Below are 10,935 nucleotides of genomic sequence, written 5' to 3' on the forward strand. Positions count from 1 at the left end.
ATCACATGGTGAGGACACTTCCTAAGCATCTCCTTATATCGCTCCCAAGCCTCACACAAAGAATCTCTAGACTGCTGTACAAATTGAGTAAGAGCACTCCTGATTGCAGCTGTCTTTTCCATAGGAAAGAACTTAATAAGGAATATTTGAGCGAGTTCTTCCCATTTGGTGATAGAGCCTAGTGGTAAAGAATGTAACCAGCTCTTAGCTTTATCCCTCAGAGAAAACGGGAAAAGCCTTAGCTTAATAGCATCTTCAGTAACATTGTTGAATTTGAAAGTGTCGCAGATCTCGATGAAATCTCTAATATGCATGTTGGGATCTTCCGTTAGAGATCCCCCAAACTGAACTGAATTCTGTATCATCTGAATCGTGCTAACTTTGATTTCAAAAGTGTTAGCCGTGATGGCTGGTCGGACAATGCTAGACTGAATATCATTAATCTTCGGTTGAGAATAGTCCATCAAAGCCTTTGTATTTGCTTCTGGTTCACCCATTGCAACAAGAGCTTCTTCTTCTTTCTCAACTAAGATTTCTTCTTCAACTTTCTCTTCTGCTTTTTCCAGTATTCTCTTTCAAAGTTGAGAACGCGTTAGCATACACGCTCTCTAGAGTACCTGAAAAAGCAACAAATAACAAGTATGTAAAATATCCGAGTCAATAAACTTTAACTAACACTGATGTCAAGCACATAAATGAAAAATTAACAACGAATCCTCGGCAGCGGCGCCAAAAACTTGTTAGGACAAAAACACGCGCTAATATTCACGCAAGTATACGCGATCGCAAGTAATATAGAATTAATTCTAGTTCATTCCCACATAGACTGGTTTATGTTAATTTTAATCAATGTACTTATGCAACAATGTTATGGTTATTATTCAATGCTAAGATGATCACAATTTGAGATTGTTTATAACTACGCTTAACTAAGAGATTATACTAAAGAACATTAACTAAGAGATCAAAAAGGGATTGATTACTATATGACACAAACATGGGATTCTAACTTCATTACTACTTCATTCAATAGCCTTTTCATTCTTTACCTTAGCATGCAATGGTGATGACACTAATCAGATAACACGAAACTAGTAGATGCCAACTTTCATTGTACGAATACCCTACTACCAAACATCCACAAAAGAGATAGAAGCTGAATATACACCAATTATATTGAGACCCTATATGTCTATAGAATTTGACAACATAGCGGTTTAATGCGCAAGTTATCTATCGTGATTACATAGGGCAATTAAGATGGTTAAAATTACCTACGAATCATGCATAACAATTATACATGAACCTGTGCTAGCATGGCAAGTTCTAAACCCCTATATTCACTTTCGCTTCAATGGAGATTAACACGCTATCTTATAAGTTCGCGACGCTCATAAGACGCTTAAGCACAATCAATACTAGGATATCATACAATCACCACACAATAAGGCATCGAAACAATTTAGCTAAATAAATCCATAAGTAAATCCGTTAGAACTCCACGATAACGATTAGCCCATAACTGAACTCATCATCACCGTGGGTTCCGATGAAAGCATGGTATAATAAACGTAGTCTTTATACTGAATAAATAATAAACCAAGTACGTAACAAGAGTATAGGTTTAACAAACAAGAAACGAACATCCAAGATTATAACTTAAAATAAAGAATCATAAAAATAAACTAGGTCTTCTTCTCCTTGGTTGAATTGTGTTATAGGTCTTCTCGCGTCTCCTCCTTAAGCTCTGGTACGTCTCTTCATCAAAAGCGATCTTAAGTTATCAATATATAACAGTCCAATCAATCTAGAAGTCCACGAAATCAGAATTTTGGTAGAAACATGATTCTATTATCCCGACACGGCGCGACCGCGCGCTTCAACAATGCGGGTGCGCGCTATCACAGCACGGGCACGCTGACCTTCTGGAGAAACTGATTTTTCCTTCTTTATTTTGCTGGTTTGAGATGGCCTTTGCACGAGCAATCTTCATGACACAATCCTAACACCATTTTAGTATCAAAACAATGCTAAATCACATGGATCCCTATTATATGTCTGAAATGCAAAAACACTACAGAACACATCAAAAACATAAATAACTTGAGTACAAAACATCAATTCAAGCTTTTATAGAGCATTCTAAGTAGACATAAATGCCACTTAACAATATGTACGATTTATACTTCACTATTAATAATTATGTGATATATATCATATACTCCCACCATCTCATAGGTTGTTAACATCGTTAGGGGAGTTTGTTGAACAAATTCATTCATCGGACAATTATACCCCTATATTAATATATATATTTAATATTTAATTCACCTCGTCATTTTTCATTTATTAAAAATTATCAATTATCGTATAATTAACATGTGCATACATAAATACAATAAATATATACATATATATATAAATTAATACACACACAGATACATACTTGTATATTCTTATTTATCATAAAACTAATCTCGTCATGAAATGATGAAATATTATATTAAATTTAATAAAATAAAAAATATAATAAACTATTTATACATATATGTACGATTTATACTTCAATATTAATCATTTTATGACTTATAACATATATTCCATCGTCAAATAGGTTGTTAACATCGTTGTTAGACATAGAGATTGAAAAAATAAATTATGTCGAAGAAAAATTAAGAAATCGGGGGTAAATTTTGGAGCCATTAAAAAATAATATATTATTTTAGAAAATGTTAACAATCAGTTGGAACATCCCAAAATAGAAAGTTATTGGGACAACGATTATCATATGTCATTCAGTGAGTAAACTTACAATACCGACGTCAGTTACCTATGTAGTATGACTCATCAATCACATTTGTAACACATAAACACATTAAATAATTAAAAAAACAAATTAATAATTATTTTATATTTAGAGTGATTGATATACATCAGACACACATAATCACTAGTATTTATTTTACTTTCGAAGTATTAACATATTACAAATATCATTTAATTATAAAATGGAAAAAAATATTTCCTAACATAATTTATTACTTCCTCCAAATTCTCCATTGAAAAAATACCTCAATCACTCGTGGTCATATACATAATCAAATAAATTATTCATTCATTAGGTAACAACATAAATATATCGTCAACAATTACAGCGAAAACAATTCCAGTTAACACAATCTAGAGTATGCCCGTGCATTGCACGGGCTATAGAGCTAGTTTAAGTAAAAAGCTGAAATTAGACTTTATCCGTGGATACACCGTCCATAGATTAATCGGGTAATCGGGAATTAATTGATTAATCGGGTCATTAATCTGAACTAATTTAATATTATTTTTATTTATAAATATATATAATTATTTTACTATTTTGCCTATACATATATAATTATTATATATATTTCTTTTTAAATAAATTTAAAATATATAATATTATTAAAATAAATATATTTCGTAAGATCTAACTTATCAATTAAGGTCAATTTGAGATGAAAAAAATAAGAAAGTTTATTATATAATCGTTAAAAAATAGTAATTATGTATACGAGATAATATTTTTCTTAATGTTTTTACAAATTAATATTTTTTTAAAATTTCTAATATATTTTTAAAATTTTTATCAATGATGCCGATTTTTGACCGATTAACCCATTTTTTGACCGATTAATCCAATTTTTTCAGATTATTGACCGATTTTAGCTTAATCAGTTCGATCTACTACCGAACGGCGATTAATCGTCGCTTTTAGAACACTTCCAAGTAATAACAATTTGATATATGGTAATACTCTAAAGAAAATAAAGATATAAGTCCTAGATTGAGATTAAAATGACATAGGATTTTCATATATTAGAAGAAAACTAGCGTAAAAGCCCGTGCGAGGCATGGGCCTCTATATATATTAAAATATTATCTCGAACGAGTTTGCATTTATTCAGAAATAATTTTTATATACGATAAATGATTATTTTAATTTTTCACTGGATTGTCTTATCTATTTTTATTTTCATACATACTATTAAAGCGGTATTAGATAACTTTAATAGTGAAAACTTATTTTTTATCGTACAGTTCAATTTTAACTTATCCCGAGAATTTCGAGATTAAATATTTATTGAAAGTTATAAGATCCTAATTAATAAAAAAATCAAAATTATATCATTATAACAAAAACATTTAAAATTGTTTGTAGGGATATGCATCGGGTCTCTTCGGGGTTGGGGATTATTATCCCCGCTCCTGATCCCCGAACACATCTTGAATCCGAAATGGGGATTCTTTTCATTACCGATCTCCGCCAGATTAGAGATTTCCCCGGGGATGCGGGAATAATTAAAAATTATATTTTTATATTTTTAGTATATTTTTTAAATAAAAAAAATCTACTAATTCGTAATATATAAAACATTGTTAATATGTCATATTTTTAATATCAAATCATATTAAAACTGATTTATAATGTAAATGAATGACAAATTAAAAATATATATTACATTACAATGTAAGAAAATAGATCAATAACATTATAGATTATTTGAAAACTATTAAATTTTTTTAAATATTTTTTCTAAAACTTTATTTAATAAAATATATAAAAAATATAAACACGAGGTGAGTGAAATAAATACGAGGTAGTGTCATTTTTAGAATTTTATTATAAAATACAAAAATTAAATAAAAAGGAGGCACATTTTTTTTTGATAATAAAAAGGAGGCACATAAATAATATAAATCAATATTTTACTTGCTCAAAAATTAAAGTAATAAAAATGAATTTGATAAAAAGACAGGATGTGACTTATCTAATAAGAATTTTAAAGTTAACTCAAAAAGTGATATAGTACAGTGACAGTGATATAAAATGTTTGAGTAAGAGGTCTAGAGTTTGATAATTAAATTAATATAACGAATTTGAGAAAAAAAAACATGATGTGACTTATCTAATAAGAATTTTAAAGTTAACTCAAGAATTGATATAGCACAATGATAGTGATATAAAATGTTTGAGTAGGAAGTTTGGTGTTCGATTTTTAGTAGATACAATATTATATTTGTTAGGAATATGTTGTGAACTTGATGATAAATTAAACAAAACACCTTAGTAGATTTAACTTAGTGAATTTTGTAGCACTCGACGGATGATTAAATATAGTCCCGACGGATGATTCAATATAGTCCCGACGGATGATGATTTGACATCCATCGAGTGAGTAGCTTATGTAATAATAATTATTGTAACACATTTCTGTAAACAACTTTGTATAGATTCTGTAGGAGCATATGAGTCATGTTGACTACTAGTGGATATGCAGAATAGGTTGATTAATTATAAATATGAGATGTCTTGTCATTCTGTATAAATGAAATGGAGTCAAGTGACAAATAGCTACCCGACGGATGATCAACAAAGCTACCCGACGGATGATCAACAAAGCTACCCGACGGATGACAAGCATGTACCCGACGGATGATCAAATTCAAATATCCGTTGACAGTGACAACACAGTCACATGCGTTGGGTGTTTGCAAAAGGAATGTGGCAGCCTGTTTAGCAAGAAGTTGAGAACAAAGAAGCATTACCATTTCCATGCTATTATGAAGATATTCAAAGATGCTGGAATAGAGTAGTGAAGTAGCATGGAGTTAGACTAGATATGTTTTGTTTTATTATCTTGTCTTATTGTCATGTAAACTTGGTGATATATAAACCAAGTGTAGCAAGTAGAACAATTATCGAACCAAGCACACACATTTTCAGAGAAACATTTTCAAGCTGTATTCTGTAGCATTTCTCTGTAAATTTAGTTGTTCATACTTGTAAGCAGCTGTGAGCTAATCAAGCTTCACAGGGTTCTCACTCAATATATATATATATATATATATATATATATATATATATATATATCTGGTGGAAACTTTCAAATCCACCAGAAAGTTTTAAAAGCTTGTGTGTTTTGATTCATATAAAGTATTTATTCCGCACTATGCGAATCAAACACTTATATATTATCAAGTAAGAACTGTTTTAAAAATCTAGAAAAAGAAGCCAGAATTACATTCAACCCCCCTTCTGTAATTCTTGTTGTGTTGGTAGGGAATAACAATATTTATTTTTAATAAATTTATACGAGAATGACATTTTTATAATTTTCCAAAATAAAAGGACAAAATTGGACTTGTGTAACCATTAAAATGACTCAATTTAGCCCTAATTCTTTTTTAATATATACTAGCGTAATAGCCCGTGCGAGGCACGGGTGACATGTATATATATTGAAATATTATCTCGAACAAATTTGCATCTATACAAAAATAATTTTTGAATACGATAAATGATTATTTTAACTTTTCATTTAATTGTCTTACTTCCTTTTCTTTTCATACATACTATTAGAGCTGTATTAGATAACTTAAGTGGCGAGAGTGTATTTTTTATCGTAGAGTTCATTTTTAACTTATCCCAAGAATTTTGAGATTAGATATTTATTGTAAGCTACATGATCCTAATTAATAAAAAATTAAAACTATATCATGTAACAAAAATATTTGAAGTTTGTTTATAGGGATATGCATCGGGTCATTTCGGTGTCGGAGAGTACTATCCCCGCCTCTGATCCCTGAACACACTTTGAATCCTAAACGGGAATTTTTGTTGGATATGCTTTGGGAATGGCATATAGGGTCTACAATCTAAGAACCAACATTGTTATGGAATCAATACATGTTGTGTTTGATGACAAAAAGATTGAAGGACTGCTAGATGGAGATTTCCATGAAAGCCTCAAGTTTGATAATGTGAAGATGGTTAGTGATGACAGTGATGATGAAAGTGATCAAGAAATAGTGAATAAGGATAATGCAGAATAATCTACAACTAATGAAGCACATAATTCAACATTTGTCGAGTTGTAAAATGCTTCATCCGTCAGTAGACAATCTGCCTTATCCGTTGGGAGACAGTCAGCTTCATCCGTCGGGATACAAAGTGCATCATCCGTCAGAACATTAAGAGAAGTTGAAATTCAGAATAAATCACCTACAGAAAGTTCCCCTTTCTCAAATCATGGATTCACAAACTCAGGGGGAGTTTCTTATAACCAAAACTCAGTCACACATCAAGACAACAATGAGGCCTCTTTATCCAGAGCTAATCTACCTTAACATAGAAAATGGACTAAAGATCACCCTTTTGAGCTCATCATTGGTGATGCATCTTCTAAAGACCAAACAAGGAGAGCAACTCAAGAAGAATGCCTATATAGTAGCTTCCTATCTAAGAAAGAACCAAAGAAGGTAGAAGAAGCTTTGTTTGATCTTGATTGGATTTTAGCTACACAGGAGGAGCTAAACCAATTTGAAAGAAACAAGGTATGGAAGCTGGTACCCAAACCTAAAGGAAAGAATCCAATTGACACCAAGTGGGTATTCGAAAACAAGATGGATGAAGATGGCATAGTGGTCAGGAACAAAGCTAGATTGGTTGCTAAGGGCTACTGTCAACAGAAAGGAATAGATTTTGATGAAACCTTTGCTCCTGTTGCAAGACTTGAAGCCATCAGAATCTTCTTAGCCTATGCAGCCCATGCTAATTTCAAGGTCTATCAAATGGATGTCAAAAGTACTTTTCTGAATGGAGATTTGGAGGAGGAAGTATATGTTAGTCAGCCTCCTGGTTTTAAAGACCCAAATTTTTCAGATAATGTCTACTATCTTTTGAAGGCACTTTATGGATTGAAGCAAGCACCTAGAGCATGATATGACACTTTATCAAAGTTTTTTTTGGAAAATCACTTCACAAGAGGTACTGTTGATAAAACTTTATTCTTTAGAAATGTTATTGGATCTAGTATATTTGTTCAAATTTATGTAGATGATATTATATTTGGCTCTACAGATGAAGAAGTTTGTAAAAAGTTTGCCAAATTGATGTAAAGTAAGTACGAAATGAGCATGATGGGAGAACTAACTTACTTTCTTGGTTTACAAGTTAAGAAAGTTTGTGATGGAATATTCATTAGTCAAACTAAATATATTCATGATCTTTTGAAGAAGTGATCTAATGGATTGCACATCTGTAAAAACTCACATGGCCATTGCAACTAAGCTTGAATTAAACACTACTGAAAAGTCTGTGGATATTTCAAGCTATAGGGGCATGGTTGGCTTACTTTTGTACTTAACAGCTAGTAGGTCAGATATAATATTTTCCACTTGTCTTTGTGCTAGATTTCAGGCTAATCCTAGAGAATCTCACTTAGTAGCTATTAAGAGAATTTTCAGATATCTCAAGGGAACACCAAAACTTGGCATCTGGTACCCTAGAGATTCTGGTTTTGATCTAACTGGTTATTCAGATGCAGATTATGCAGGTTGTAAAATTGACAGAAAAAGTACAACAGGAACCTGTCAATTTCTAGGGAACAAGCTTGTGTCCTGGTTCAGTAAAAAGCAAAATTCAGTTTCTACCTCTACAGCTGAAGCTGAATATATTGCTGCTGGTAGTTGCTGTGCACAGATTTTGTGGATGAAAAACCAATTGTTGGACTATGGTCTACAAGTGGATATAATTCCCATTTTCTGTGATAACACAAGTGCAATTGCCATCACTGAAAATCAAGTGCATCATTCAAGAACAAAGCACATAGACATCAAGTACCACTTCATTAGGGAGCATGTAATGAATGGTACTGTGGAACTTCATTTTGTTCCAAGTGAAAAGCAGCTTGCAGATATATTTACCAAGCCACTTGATGAATCCACCTTTTCAAAATTGGTAAGTGAGTTAGATATGCTTAATTATTCTTGAATCATTTCAGATACTTTTGCAAGTTTTAATGCAGCCAGAAAATTAATTGATTTTCCAGCTTTGGATGAAATTTTAGCTAAGTCAAAATTTACATCCCGACGGATGCTCATTATCCATCGAGTTTGGTCATCCGTCGGAATATTATTTGTTAATAAAAATCAATTACTTTTCTGTATTATTTCATAACTCGGCAGATAATTGATTTATCCTCATCCGTCGAATTGTCTCAATCTTAGCCGTTAAAACTCTGAACATTATCCATCGAGTATACTTACAGTTTGTAAACATGACATGACGGATAAGTGACAAAATTTTTACATTTTATTTAATTTTAAACGGCTATTTTGGGCTATGTTGATTAGTTACTTTATTTCACTTTATTATTTTTGACAGTTTATCTCTGAGATAGTATAAAAGCAGAATTCATTTTTATTCTACTCTTTTATCATTCTCAATTCGATTGCTCTAACTTCCTTTCTTCTCTAAAGTAAATATTTTCTCTGTAAATTACTCAGTCTCTAACAATGGCACCAATCATCAAAATCATGTCTCAAACTGGATATATCTACGAAAAGAACAACTTCACAGCTCTTGTAAACAAGAAGATTCAACAGTCTGGAGAGTTTCACAAAATAATGGATTTTGTGAAAAGCTGTAAACTCAACTATGCGCTACTGGAATCTCCCACAATCTACTGTGAGGTTGTAGAGGAGATATGGACAACTGCAGTGTACAACTCTACTGATAAGACCATCACTTTCACTCTCAAAGGTAAACAATTCTGCATTAATAGTGATATTATCAAAGCATGCTTTAGTATTCCTGATAATACTGCTACTGTTCCACACATAGACACATATATAGTTAACATGCTAAATTTCATGGGCTATGCACTTTCCACTTCTAAGTTAAGTGAAATTAGGAGGTTAGGTCTTAGAAAGGAATGGAGCTTTTTGTGTGATGTGGTAACTAAGGTATTTTCTGGTAAGATTAGTAACTTTGATTCTGTTAACATTTCCATGCTTAACATGCTAGTTACTGATAAATACTTTAATTTCAGTGATTTGGTCCTGTTTGAGTTAGGTTATAAGTTAGGTAAACTGAATAAGAGAGGTAAAAGTGTCTACTATGCTAGATTTTTTATGATGCTTGCTAATCACCTCATTGAGAATATTGAAATTGAGAACCCAACCAACAAGCTGAATTGTTGGGTTCAAGAAAGGAGGATCATTACAGATCTCAACAGGACAAATTACCACAAAGAGGTACCTCTCCATTATTTTCCAATCATGGAGGAACCTCAGGTAAGTGAGGTAAGCACCACTGTCTCCACTCTTCCAACCTCACACATTTCTTTGCCTTCAAGTATAGCAATTGCATCTGTGTCAATGACCCAACAGATGCCTACCCAGGCTACTAAACCAACAGTTTCAAAATCCAAGTCTAAGAAAGCCCCATCTGGTTTCTTTAAAAAAAATCAGTTGCAAAATCTACTAAACACAAAGAGGGGAGTGTGAAGGTGAGTGAGCAAGGTGAGGGACATGGTGAAAATCAAAGAAACCCTAAGGATAAGGCTGGTGAGATGAGTGTACCCAAGCCTAGCCACACAACAGTTTCCCAATAAACTGTGGTGGTTAATAAGGAATTAAGCTCAATTCTAGTTTCATCCTCCCAAAAGGATGCTACTATTGAAACAAGCTCCCAACCAGGAGCACAGATCAAGAGGGTTAGGGACACAAGTTCACCATAAACTTATGCTAGAAAGAAAAGATCAACAACCCTTGGGGATGCACAGGGAACACTCACAGTGCAAACTGGAGCTAAAGACCTAGTCACTGCACCATCTCAAAGTCAGATTGATATGACTCCAATAAATGTGGAGTCACGACCAAAATCTTTAACAATTGAAGCACCTGAAACACCAAACTCACCCACACACTCACTGGATGTTGACATGATCAATACATCACTTCCAAATTCTCCATCTTTAACTCTTGTGGAGAAGCCAAAAATCCAAGCAAGTGAGCATCATCTTTTAAATGATTTGTTGGCTCACTTGCCATTTCTTTCTGAGTATATTGAGACATCTGTGCCAAAATTTTCATCAATCTGCACAGAGTCTACAATAG

At 32.5% G+C, this 10,935-nt stretch overlaps 1 non-coding gene across 1 annotated transcript; it reads left to right on the forward strand.

Annotated features, from left to right (window-relative positions):
- Positions 1-107, forward strand: LOC141663292 (small nucleolar RNA R71). Its single transcript, XR_012551369.1, has one exon. It is a non-coding gene; the product is annotated as a small nucleolar RNA R71 (small nucleolar RNA).
- Positions 108-10,935: the final 10,828 nt, after the last annotated feature.

Source organism: Apium graveolens, chromosome 5 (genome assembly GCF_009905375.1).
Source record: "Apium graveolens cultivar Ventura chromosome 5, ASM990537v1, whole genome shotgun sequence".
NCBI lineage: Eukaryota > Viridiplantae > Streptophyta > Magnoliopsida > Apiales > Apiaceae > Apium > Apium graveolens.